The sequence below is a fragment of the Jaculus jaculus genome, chromosome 10 (assembly GCF_020740685.1).
Source record: "Jaculus jaculus isolate mJacJac1 chromosome 10, mJacJac1.mat.Y.cur, whole genome shotgun sequence".
NCBI lineage: Eukaryota > Metazoa > Chordata > Mammalia > Rodentia > Dipodidae > Jaculus > Jaculus jaculus.
In genome coordinates, this window is record NC_059111.1 from 65,912,653 (window position 1) to 65,926,691 (window position 14,039).

The window sequence follows — 14,039 nt, forward strand, 5'->3', positions numbered from 1 at the left end:
CTGCCACATGCCCAGCTGCCTGGGTGCTGGTTGATGGAAGCAGGAGCATCTTCCAAAACATTAAACCCCAAAGCCTGGACTCGGCCCAGGAGAACAACATCATTAAATCACACTGCTGACTTTCTTTAGTCCCAACCTCCTAGGCTTTGCCATAATATCAGTATCTGAAACCACTTGAAAAATACTGAAAAGAATAGAGTTTGGTAGTTAGAGGTAAACAACACCTGGTTCAAAGTTTTCTCTCTCCTTCTCATGTCTTTTTTAGTATAACACCAACATTTCTTTTTGTCTGCCATGTTTCTATTACTTACAATTCTAATAGGATACTTTTTCCATACTCCATATTTGAATATTTTACATTGAGACATTTCATTACTTTTTTGCGTACAACCAGTAACAGACTTAATGGAAGTCAAAACCTATCTTCAAATACTACTTATAGAGTAACTTTCAGAATTAACTGTAAGATTGTGTTTGTACAGCTAATAAAAATGATAGCTACTGAGAAAAAAATTTGCTCAGCTAACATAGTTCTCAAAGCACTTAGGCAAGTTATTACTTATATTGCTGTCTTTTTCTTTAGTATTTCTTTATATGGAGATCATTCTGAATAAGAAGATAAACTTTGACAGTTGAGTAAAATATTAAAGTGTTGCTACACAATTTAGGTTTATAAGTACATTCAATCTTGTACATTCAATCTTGTCTTCTAGAATGTGTGCTGAGAGAAAGAGGAGAAAACTCATTGTATTAATTCTTTCCTGCTATAAATAATAGTATTGGGGATTTTAGCCAATTTCAGTACAAAACTTTGAATAGTGGGTTTTGTTATTAATGCTTAAATAGGTATGTTCTAAAGAAGACTTGGCAAAATTAAGTATTAAATGTATGTTAGATATGGGAGATTAATTCACTTTGAACTCATGTAAAATAGTGAAAACCTTAGTCATCAAATAGTTATAGCCTCAGCATTCTAATCTGAGTCTTGTTTCTGTCATCAGTTTCTTTTGTGATTTTGAGTAAGTCCTTTGATATTTTGGGGATCCATTTTTGCAAGTGTTACAAGTTGTGTTTCCTTCTCTTCTGCAAAACCCCAAGAAAGATATTGTCATTATTTACCATAAATCATACTGGAGTAGAGTGGACCTCTGATCCAATGTGACTGGTATCCTGGCAAGAAGTTGGCCATACAAAGAGTGACACATGGGAGAATGCCATGTAAAAACAGGCAGAGCTGTAAGCCAGGAGTTGAAGACTGCCAATAAACCATTAGGAGTAGGAAGAGGTAATGACACGTCCTCTATAGGTCTCAGAAGGAGCATAGCCCTGCAGACAGCTTGATTTCTGACTTCCAGCCTTGAGAACTGGGTAAGGAGTTTCTATTGTTTTAAGTTCTGCAGATTGTTATACTCTATATGATTGCCTTAGGAGCCTAACGTATCAGTCTTTACATCAAATGTGCTGGGCTCTGAATGCCTACTCCAGAAATATCTGTTCTTATTCTAACACACACACACACACACACACACACACCCCATTTCATTTGACTTCTTTATCCTGCATACTAGAATTAGAGGAAAAAATGGTCTAACGTCAGTCTTAAACTACTACTTATTCTTGGGGGAAAACAGTATATTGTAAAACTAGATACTATTTTATAATTTACGTTTTCCACCCAATGAGAGAGAATGGAAAAGAACCCTGACCTATTGGTAGAATAGGTGATTGACGTCCTCATTCAAGAATTTTGATAGGTGACACAAAAGAGAAGAAAGTATCTGTGTGCCAGGGAGATGGAAGAAGGGGCAATCAAATACAGAACCATCTGGAGCCTGTCTCTATGAAATCTACTGCTTGTGTTTAAGTTAAACATTTTGTATCATCACCTGACAAATCCCAAACTGAATTTCTTAACCTGAAGCATTCCTTTCATGAGCACAGAAGAGCAAAGTACTTCATCCATATAAAGGTTAAGTAAATGAAATTATTAAAATGGTAGACCAGGATTTGTGGGCTTAATCTCTGAGAATGCCATGATGACTTGGCACAAGGAAATATACTATGCCCAATATAAAATGTCCACAGAGTGCAAACCCAGCAATCTGCTTTGTGTTACTTTCTAATAAACATCAATGGGGAAAGTGTGTCCATGACTTGAGATATAGGGGAGGAAATCCAGTAGCTTGCCACATGGGATTACATATTCCCTGTTGATTCCAGGAAAATGTCAGATCAGTAAAACTGCTCCATATTTCTCTGTCTTCCCCTCTACATTGATGAAGCCACACTCCTTTTCTGGCGTGACGAGCTGCATTCATGTTGACTCAATAAGAATAGCAGGCCTCACAGAAGTCTAGGGACACAGGTTTTAGCAGCTAGAAAAATTAAGGAACTTTGAATAAACAACCTCCTTTAGAATTAGAAGTCAGCAGCTCCAGTGCCTTTTATTTACTTGTTCTGGGATGGCTGGATTACAATGTTAATTTTGGTTCTGCCATTCCACTGATGACAGTAGAAACATTTCATGCTTCCAAAGCCACCAGAAAATCATATCCTCTCCCTGCCTCTTATTGGAACTGTTTTTGCCTGACATTTATTAGAAATGTAACTAGACTGAAAGGTAGCAATGCTGAATAAAGAGCTCATATGAGAACTTTAGATTGTTAATGAAGTGAGCAAAGGAGATAATTTCACCTGAGTGCAAGAAATAAGATAAAGGTGTTGGATATAGGAGGAGTATTAAGGCCAAACTGGGAGTTCACAAGAGGTTTCCAAGAAGGGATGGTCTGAAAAACTAATCCTGACAGACAATGAGGACTTGAACAACTGAGCATAAGGACAGAGCTGAAAAATCCTAGGGCTCTGAAGCTGAGGTAGGAGGAGTGCAATGAGTTTGAGGCCAGCCTTGGCTACAGAGAGTGAGTTCCAGGCCAGCCTCCAATAAACAACTGAAAAGGAGAGGAAAGGGCATTGTAGCCTGGCACCTGCATGAGGAAAAGCCAGGGGCAAGAAACACTACAGATATGCCTGGAGAGGATGCTCCCAGAGGGCAGAGGTGCTAACCTGGAACTCCAGCACAGGGGCATTCCTAAGTGGAAAAAAAAAAAAAAAAAAAGAAGAAGAAGTGCCAGGACAGCACTATTAAAATCTTCAAATTCGGGCTGGAGAGATGGCTTAGCGGTTAAGCGCTTGCCTGTGAAGCCTAAGGACCCCGGTTCAAGGCTCGGTTCTCCAGGTCCCACGTTAGCCAGATGCATAAGGGGGCGCACGTGTCTGGAGTTCATTTGCAGAAGCTGGAAGCCCTGGCGCGCCCATTCTCTCTCTTTCCCTCTATCTGTCTTTCTCTGTGTGTCTGTCACTCTCAAATAAATAAATAAATAAAATTTTAAAAAAATTAAAAAAAAATCTTCAAAGTCACAGTGTGAACTGTAGCTGGAAACATCAACTCTTCTTATATAAGGTTCATATGAGGATAGAGAATCTGGTGCTAGAAATATTTTTTTCAGAAAAATTGACTTAATTTTGGAAAGCAAAAATGCTCCTTTTGACTTTTGCTTGGTGTCATAACTAAATTCAGGCCTACAGGTAGATGAGTGTTCTCCTAGGGTGAGAGTTGACTGCTAACTGCAGATGACACAAGCAGTAGCGTGACAGCTTCCCATGTGAACACTGCAGATCACTCACAGACCATCCTGCAGTTCTTCCTAGGCCCGTTAGGTAGTGAACTGCATGTTCACCTCAGAGCGCTTTCTAGAAGAACAAGGAGGATTAAAAGTGAAGAGTTATGCCTGTGCTCCAAACCTTGTAGACAGCTACCCAAAAGTTTGAAGGGAATAGCCCCCTTTATTACGGGTGCCTGGGTTGTGGTCTTGAGGAAAGGCACTCTAGATAGGAAAGAAGAGTTGTCCAAGAAACTCCCAGGTGCATTGCCATTGCGTTTTTCTCCCTCTAGTTTATCAAGCCTAGATTATGAGTGCTGTCAGTGCCCAGGTTGAGCACTAGAGAGGTACAAGTTCCTTTGGTGGTCAAACTGCAACAGGAGCCTTTACTATAAGGAACAGTAGTGGCAGTGCTGGAAGGCAGTCTCTAAGCTGGCAAAGTACTTGTTTCTCACCATACAAAAATCCATTCCTTAGGATAAATACAAAGGCCAAAAGAAATACAATTTCATTAGCATTGACCATGCACACCTTTCTCCTCTCCTGTGCCTGCCCTGGCAACATGTGATAACATTTTTTAATTCTGCAGGCTCAGTCACCTGGTATCAGGGTTCTTCTTGGCCAAGAAACACTTTCAAGCTACACTGGAACAGAGCACGTGAGTCACACTGCCTGGTTTCAAACATCAGCTCCATCGTTTCCAGTGGTGTGACCTGACTTAGGTCACTTTGCCTCCCTTTGTTTCTTCATCTTTAAAATTTGGATAATAGTACATAGAATTAAAGGACAAAATATAATTAGCAATGATTTTTCGTTACCTATTTCCCCTCTAGAACTCTTAATTTTGGAAGTCTGTTTTTTCCTTTTTTAATAAGTCATGACTTTCCATTGAACTCCCATGTCACTCTTCCAGTTAGTCTTGCTATGCACCACAGGAAGTGGTACAGCCTTTTATGACTAAACAGTACTGAAGTGCACAAACCATGACCGCACTGCAGACCTTCACCCAAGCTATTTTCTGTGCTTGGAATGCCCTAGCTCCCCACTCGCAATGTTCTCTGAGGTAGAAATAACTGGTGATAAATAATCCACAGCTCTTCATACTTCTCAGGGAAGCCCAGCTCTTGACAATTAAGTAGTCCAAGAATTCTGTTCATGTCCCTGGTCTGTTAGCAGCAGAGAAAAGTATGGCACACCCTTTCCTTTTTATGGAGATTATGGGAGTCAAATGCGGAGATGGGGGCTCTTGTGCAAGAATGAGTCAATGAGAGAGCTTAGTTGTTTGAGAGAGCAGACTATACCTGCAAGCAAATTTTTAATGTCAAACCATTATGACATAGGGATTGCTTATGACCATAGCAGAAGCCTGGCCCATCATAAGTAGCATATACCACTTATACCCAACATCTACCTCCAGACACCTACCCCTCCTTCAACTCCTACTTGTGCAATCTCCTCTTTGTTCCTCAGAGAAGCCCAATGGTGGTTCTATGTACATCCTATCATTGCTGATCTCTATTATAGAGCTACTTCTTTAAAGTTATTTTCCTTATAATTCATGTATCTACTTGTTTTTCCTTGTCTTCTCCAGACTGTAAAGGCCACACAAAATCTATAAAATAAAATGTAGGCTTTATTTATCAGGGAAATGAACCAGGGCTTAGAAAATTACTAGAAAAGTATTTATATATTTATTTTAATGAACAAACATCAATCCAGGAGGTTTGTGGTTTCATAATGTGGATGATAACAAGGGGAAAACACATTCCTGTGGACCTAGTATTGAGTCAGAAATTTTGTAGACAGAGGAAACTCAAGGGCATGAAATACACCATATCTAATAGGAAAAACTCGGGAGTCTAGAGCAAGAACTAACCAACAGCAATGCTAACGTACTCTCTCCCATCCTGGAAAACTCATGCTCAAGCACTGGGTCACCCACAGCAAGGATGGGAGGCTCTGAATCCCATGGGAGTCTGAAGAAACTAAGCTAGCCCCACCCTGAAGACACCATTGTCAATTGAGAGGACCACTTCTTTGCTATTTATGTACAGGTTTATCACCAAATAAATGAATTCATGTAAAAATGTTTGGAAACCCAGAAAATATAGAACATTTGATATATAAGAGAAGATTTGGGAATTTGTGAACTTTTCTTTCTTTGAAAACTACTATCTTCTGTATTCCATGTGAGGTGGGCTGAAGACATTAAAGAGAATATGAATTTTTACTCTATACATACTTTATTAGGAAAGCTCAACTGAAATTCCTCCTTTGTCAGTTCTGTCATCATTTTCATGTGTGGATAAAAAGATGAAATGGGAAAAGTGACTACTGAATAGCCTTAAGATCTAACACCTTAGATGTCCATCTCTGAGTAGTTTTGTATGGGAGCAAGGACTAGGTAACTGCTTTAGAATATATACCTAAAATTCATAACAGACATGTAAAGTTTTAATTATCTAGCACTCAACTCTCCCCACACCCACATAGCTTCTTTATATCCACCTATACTTTCAGGGATAAGTCAAGTGGTATGTAGACTTCGTGGGGGGCATCAAATACAACCTCACTTTTATTTTCCACTTCAGAAGTTAGGGAGCCTTCTCCTTCTCCACCAGCTTCCTGTTAGAGCTGAGGTCCAGTGAATCAAACCCACTCTTGCAACTGCAAATGCTGAATGATCAATGCAAAGGAAGAAGGCTTGGGCAGTGGTAGAATACACTGGAGCAGTACTGGGGCCTAAGGACCAGTCAGCTGCTGAGTTGAAATCTTGGTAAACAAAGATGCTGGTTTCAAAGATGAATGGTGCGCTCGCTCCTCTGCATCTGTGGACTATAAGTCACTGCCAGTAAATTCTTCTTCAGTTGAAGATATTTAAGGTTAGCAAGAAAGAACTTATACCAGAGCTTCTATATACAGCTTTGTGGCTTATATTTTTTTAAAAAAATAGGGAGTCTGAAATTGATTCTGTGTTCCATTTGCTGAGGTCATGAGGAGCATGAGCTCCTGGAGGAAGAGGTGGCAATTTACAATTTATGCAAGGCATTGTATACCCGGGTGGTGGCTCTGCTCTTGACTGACACATCTCCCTTTTCCAGAGTATGAAACAGAGGCTTAAAGATCAATCATGGCAAAATTATGGTTACAGCAGTGCAGTGATAGGATATTGGGTATTCTGTTGTCTATCTTTGCCTACGAATTGATTGCTTGAGCCATCTATATATTCTTACAAGGAAAATATGAATGAAAGGAAGCCTTTGCAATAATTTATCCTCTTATGACAGGGCCCACCATAGTCTTAGGTACCTATAATTAGCTGATTATTAAAAGGCTTGGAAATTAAACTTAAAAGAGACTTATGAGGGGAAAGTGTGGGGGGGGGGTGGAGGGAGGGAATTACCATGGGATTTTTTTTATAATCATGGAAAATGCTAATAAAAATTAAAAAAAAGAGACTTATGAACATCTAATTGGTGCTATAATACAGTTTCTAATAGTAAATCTTTTTCATTCACAATTGATGCTATGCTACAGATTTTTTGTTTTGTTTTGTTTTTTGGATTTTTGAGGTAGGATCACACTGTAGCTCAGGCTGAACTGGAATTCACTGTGTCGTCTTAGGGAGGGCTTGAACTCATGTCAGTCCTCCTACCTCTGCCTCTCGAGTGCTGGGATTAAAGGCATGTGTACCACCATGCCTGTCTATGCTATAGTTTTTAATAGTAAAGCCTTTTCATTCATCAAAAACAGCCCCAAATACCTCAAGAATTTCCCTTTAATTACCTACAAGCTATGTCTTTTCTATTTATAGAGATACCACAGGAAGGCAAAGAACTCAAATTACTTTGTCTAATGGACTATTCCAACATCTCCATTTTTTCTATGATCATTTTATATTTTCCTTGTCACCAACCCCCCCGACACAATTAGATTAAAAAAATTATTCAGGGGACATGTGAGCTTATCCTAGGCTTCCCATGTGAAAATTTTAGTGTTAGAGGGGAAATTAGAGGGTTCCCACCCCCTTGACTTAGAATCTATCAGTTATGTTCCCTTCATTTACAATGTTTCCTTTCACCATATTAAACCTACCAGCCTTCCTTTCATGTTACTTTAAGACATTGATCAAAATCTTTTGTTCCTACTTCCCTTCCCCATAAAAGAAAATTACATTTGTTTCCAGGCTTTAATCCTGCTAAGATAAAGCGAATCAGCTCTGTTTTCATGACTGTCCAGTCAGTTCCATCAATCACTAAAAGCAATCAGTGAGTAAGGTCAACGGCACTCAGCAGAGGGCCAGTGCAGTGGTACTTTAGCAGATCAAAATGAACACTGGGAACAAGATGGCAGTGCTTCACAGGATGGAGAGGCCCGGGACAGCTTCTTTTGAAATGATAAGTCAGGGAAGTGAAGTATCTTAATTGCATGGCAGGTCTCTCAAACCAAGTTTGGTAATGTAACAAAGAGCTAAGAGCTTTCCTTTGGGCAAGGTTAGGGTCATCTTTTCTTGGAACAGTGACTCAGCATTTGAGACAAAAGTCCAAAACTTTTAAAAAGATCTTATTCTTCTCTAGCCACATATATTGTATCACCTAGAATGACAAAATATTTCAGACAGAAGTAGATATCAGGTAGGGCCAACTGGTGGCAAGCAACACGAGCCAACTGTGACTAAGTTATGAAAAGGAGTGGTATATGGAAGTGACTTAAGGGAATCTGTACTGAAGTTGAGGAGCCAGGATTTAAAAGTCTAAGACCCAAAATGTCCTAGTAGGGAAATGTTCCTAGTAATTATTTGATGGCCTAGACTGAATGAATTTTGATAGTTTAGCCATTATTTGTACTTTTCTGATTGAGATACAAAGTCCTGACAAAAGAGTGACTGGCCTAGCAGTACCTTTAGGCTGTAATGTTTTGGTTAGGGCTGGATAGAAAGTCCTTGGTTTTTGGCTTCACCAAGACTTTAGGAAAGTTAAAGGGCTACAGAATAGCATGGGGCAGGTTGGTGGCAGTGTTAATTACCCACAAGGGCATCTAGGTGTTATCAGCATAAAGGACCATGTGTTCTTGGAGGCCAAGGCAAAATATCAATGTCCATAGTGATATTAAAACAAATTGTTTTAACTCCAAAGGCCAGGAGCCATCATCTTTAGTTGTTTTGTCAAATACCTAATGAAGTACAAGTAAATGTGCATTTTTCATCAATAAATCTCAGACTAGTATCTGTGAGGAGTATGCTATTGATGCATAGTTACTACTCAATATATATATCTATTGAATGGGAGTTACTTGTTCTTGTCCTTTCCCTTATGCCACTTATATTTCCTAATATCTAGCAAATATTCTACATTCTAAGTTGATGAAAGGAATCAGAGATAGAGCTATGTGCTGTGGGAAGAGTACTGCATTAGAATCTTTTTTTGCTTCTGCCCAATGTGACCTTGGAGATGGGTCACACCACTTTAGATTTATTTCTTCATCTGTGAAATGAAGTGGTACAGGTAGACATTCTTTAAGAATCTACACAATTCTCTAAGTCTCACATCATGGTTGAAAACATACAGGTGATAGACACCCAGCCAACTTAGAAAAAATGTTAATAATTTTCACAGTATGAAGTAGCTCTACCCTGAATCTGGACAGAAAGTAAAGGCTAACTTACTTGGTAGTATTTAGGAGAAATTGCCAATATTGTAGAAAATCTAGATCACTGTTATCAAACTTTAAAAGGGCAGCAGAATCAATTTTTCAAATGAAATCTTATGTTGAATTCTAATGTCTAAAACAAATAAAGGTCAAACTTCTCAAGTGAAACAAAGGAGAGGTGGTTGGCACTCCATCCCTGAACCTGGATTCCTGGCAATGTCATTTGGCATCACTCATCTGTTCCTAAGTGACAAGCTTTGGATTTTTTGTACCTTGAAATATTTTTAAGATGAGATTACCGATTTTATTCAGGCAATAAAAAATTAAAGAAGAAAAAGCTTTTCATGGAATTGAATCAACTGTCTAAACAATCATCCTTAATTTAAAAAAAAAGAAAGTCTATCAGAAATTAATCCTCTACACAACTATTATTTTAAATAGTGAGAATTTAGGTTCCAAAATTCTTTATTCGAATTACTTAACAAATTAAACCATAAAATATCAAGAGACTCCTGTAAGATATGTCATAGCTTTTATAGTGTGCTTTGAATTTTGATAGATTTTAGCCATCTTCTGTACAATTTTTTCTTACAATCATACTTCATAAAAATGATGCATATGACTCTGATACCAAAGGAATTTAGCATAGATCCTTTTTTAAAATCACCAAAGAGGAATATTAAATGACATAAAGGTAGAATACCATCTGCGGTTAATAGCAATGTCATTCTTTACCTTAATAGAGAGAAGCTTTGCTTGTAAAAAATTGGTGTTTTGTTGATTCTTGTGTTTGGGAAGATCATTAGGACAGATCCTGTTAACTTGTACAACAGATTGCATACACAAAATGCCAAACATGAATATGATCTTAAAAAATATGAACATCCATATTAAAGTCAGCTATATTTACAAAAATGTCAGTAAAGAGCACTTGATTTTTGCTTCAAATTAGGAGTTAATCTTGAAGATGTAAACAAGACCCATGTGGTCAATTTATTTCAGTTACAGGGCTTTAATGAGTAGATTATTTTGGTCAAAGTAAAAAGCTATGAAGGACTGGAGAGATAGCTTAGTGGTTAAGCACTTGCCTGTGAAGCCTGAAGACTTCAGTTGAAGGTTCAATTCCCCAGGACTCATGTTAGCTAGATGCACAAGGGGCCACATGCATCTGGAGTTTGTTTGCAGTGGCCGGAGGCCCTGGCATGCCCATTCTCTCTCTCTCTCTCTCTCTCTCTCTCTCTCTCTCTCTCTCTCTCTCTGCCTCTTTCTCCCTCTCTGACTGTGGCTCTAAAATAAATAAATAAAAATAAACAAAATATTTTTTAAAAAGCTATGAATATTTTTTTCTGAAAGACATTTCACAAGCAGCAACAAAAGGTATATATCTTAGTGATTAGTCATCCTTCTAATCTTTTTTGACAGGATCAAAGGTTTAAATTGTCCAGGTACAACCAAATATATATGAAACAGCTTAATGTATGGATATATGCCTTATAGGCAAGAAGGAAGGCCAAAGCCATATCTGTTATAAAAGGTCTCCACTTGTTGTTTGGTCTATGCTGATTCTTCTTCATCTTCAGATTAAATCTATAGCAAATATTTAAGATACATCTCTACACATGCAATGATGCTATTGGCGTCCTGTCCTGATTCCTCCTCATTTTCCATTTCTAGGTTAACAGTTCCACTTCCAATGGCTCATGATTAAAATTTTGCCTGAACATTTTCTCTCATAGTCAGAAGCTACTCTGCCTGTGCATGGGCCACATGAGAGGGTGCGGAACTTCCCTTTTAGAGTAACTTTCAGCCAAAGGCAGACTTGTGACAAATACCCTTGTTTCCCTAACCCTTGGAAGGGGTAACTACAAAGTAAGTTATATTCATGGCTTCCTAGTAGAGCCCAGATAGAATTCAGGTTCTGTTGCCCACAGTGGTAACTTGCCTGACACAAATTCCTTTTTATTAAAACATTTTTCTTTATTTATTTAAGACAGAGAAAGATGAAGAAAGAGTGAGAGAGGGTACAGGTGCATCGGGACCTCTTGCCACTATAAACAAACCCCAGATGCATGTGCCACTTTGGGCATCTGGTTTTATATGTATGGGTACTGGGGAATTAAACTCAGGCTGTCAGGTTTTGCAAGCAAGTGCCTTTAACTACTAACATCTCCAATCCTGACACTTCTTTGTCAGCTTTCCTCTCTTTCCTGGTTCACCTCCCCATTCCCCTATCTTCTTAAGCTATATTTCAGTATAAAACAGAGGCCACTAATACTTGTATTGCCTAATTTATCTTGGTTGGCTTCTCCACAAGCCTACCTCATTATATACTTTGTACTTATTAAAGTCTGCATTTTTAAATGTCAAAAAAGGAAGACTACTAATAAATACGACAAACAAAAACAGTGAAAAGAAAAAGTACAATGTAACATTGCAAATAGAGTTGTGCTGGCCTGGGTAAAGATGGTAACCTGGAAGTTTGTTTTGGGTTGGTTTCTTTTCTGAGACAGGGCCCAGTTATGTAGTTCAGGCATGCCTTGAACTTGTCAACCTTCTGTTTCTGTGTCTAGCACCTTGGGATCACCACCATGCACCACCATGTCTGGCTGAAAGATCTGGAATTTTCAAAGTACCTCGTACTGGTCTAAGTGATGTATCCTGTAATTCAGTTTTGTTTTATTTTTTCTAGTACCTGAAGAATGCTAGAACATAGCAAACAAGATTAAAAAAAAAAAAAGAGGGGAGGACTACTATAAGTTTCATTCAGTTCACTGACAGCTATAGAACAGAACAAAAGCCATGATATTATTCTTGACTTTCCCTGATTAAATAATTTAGAATATAGCTACTATAAAATCAAACTTATCTTCACATCAATGTTATTGACAACCATCAATCTCCAAGGCAACTATATCAAGAGCAACATGAAATCAACATGCTGTCCATTATCTCTCAAGGAGGTAGTTACTTATAATGCAATAGTAATGAAAGTAATGAACAAAGAATCAAGAAGCATAGGGGAAGTCTGACTTGTGAAGGTGATGGGCATTCTGAGCAATTATATGCACAAAGGCATAGCTCAAGAAACTGTGTTCAAGTAACTGTATGGAGCACAACCACCTTCTGGTTACATGGCTTAGTTACTGACTCTTCAAAAAAAAAAAAAAAACCCAACTATGGCAGTGTTAAGTCAGACCACTTTGGGCTTTGCAAGTAGTTCAGAGTGTATGCTGCTTTCAGAAACATACATGACCTAAACTTCCATAAGATCCCTGTTATTTTCCAAGATTAGATTGTGGAGTTAAAAAAAAAGTAGAGGGACAAGTAGATGACCAGTATTTAAGAAGCTGGTGAGTAATGATGGTTGCACTAGGATACCAGTGTAAGGTAAACCTAGATAGATTCTGGATACATCAGTAAAATGTTTCTAGGACTGAAAACCAAAATAGCCAACTGAAATAAAATTTGTAAAAATTTTTTGTTACTGAATAATTTACTGGTTTCCTTAGTCCTCTACAAGAGTGTAAGGATAGAGTCTTGTTTGCAAAGCCTGTGGAGCTCAGGTTCAATTCCTTCACATAGTAAGTGGCACAATTGTGTGGTGTTTGTTTGCACCATCAAGAGGCCCTGACTGACCCCTGCTCCCAACAAAGTGGCACATGTCTGGAGTTCGTTTGCAGAAGCACTAGGCCCTGGAGTGCCCATTCTCATTCTGTTTGCAAATAAAAAAAGCTTAAGAGGGCTGGAGAGATGGCTTAACGGTTAAGCGCTTGCCTGTGAAGCTTAAGGACCCTGGTTCAAGGCTCGATTCCCCAGGAGCCATGTTAGCCAGATGCAGAAGGGGGCGCATGCATCTGGAGTTCATTTGCAGTGGCTGGCAGCCCTGGCACACCCATCCTCTCTCTCTATCTGCCTCTTTCTCTCTATGTCTGTTGCTTTCAAATATAAAATAAATAAAAAAAAATTTTTTTATTTTTTATTTATTTATTTGAGAGTGACAGACAGAGAGAGAAAGACAGATAGAGGGAAAGAGAGAGAATGGGCGCGCCAGGACTTCCAGCCTTTGCAAACAAACTCCAGATGCGTGCACCCCCTTGTGCATCTGGATAACGTGGGACCTGGGGAACTGAGCCTCGAACTGGGGTCCTTAGGCTTCACAGGCAAGCGCTTAACTGCTAAGCCATCTCTCCAGCCCATAAATTTTTTTTTTTAAAGTTTAAAAGGTAGCAGAAGGAGGATTGCTATTAGCCTATGACTATAGAGCAAGTTCTAGTTCAGCCTGGGCTATAATGATATGCTACCTAGAAAGAAAGAAAGAAAGAAAGAAAGAAAGAAAGAAAGAAAGAAAGAAAGAAGGAAGGAAGGAAGGAAGGAAGGAAGGAAGGAAGGAAGGAAGGAAGGAAGGAAGGAAGGAAGGAAGGAAGGAAGGAAGGAAAGAAAGGGAGAGAGAGAGAAAGAAAAAAAGGAAGGAGGGAGGAAGAGAAGGAGAGAGGGAGGGAAGAAGGAAGGAAAGAAGAAAAGTTAAGGATAACCAGGGTTGCTCATGCAAATAATCCCAGGAGGCTCAGGCAGGAAGGTCACACTGTATTGGCAACAAGCCTGAGCTACAAAGTGAGACTCTCAACCCTGCACACCAAAATGTAAAGATATAAGGCACTCACCCTGAAACTGTCACTCATGATCTGTTCAACTATCAAGGCCTGAATCTCATTTTTTAAGAACAGAGATTTC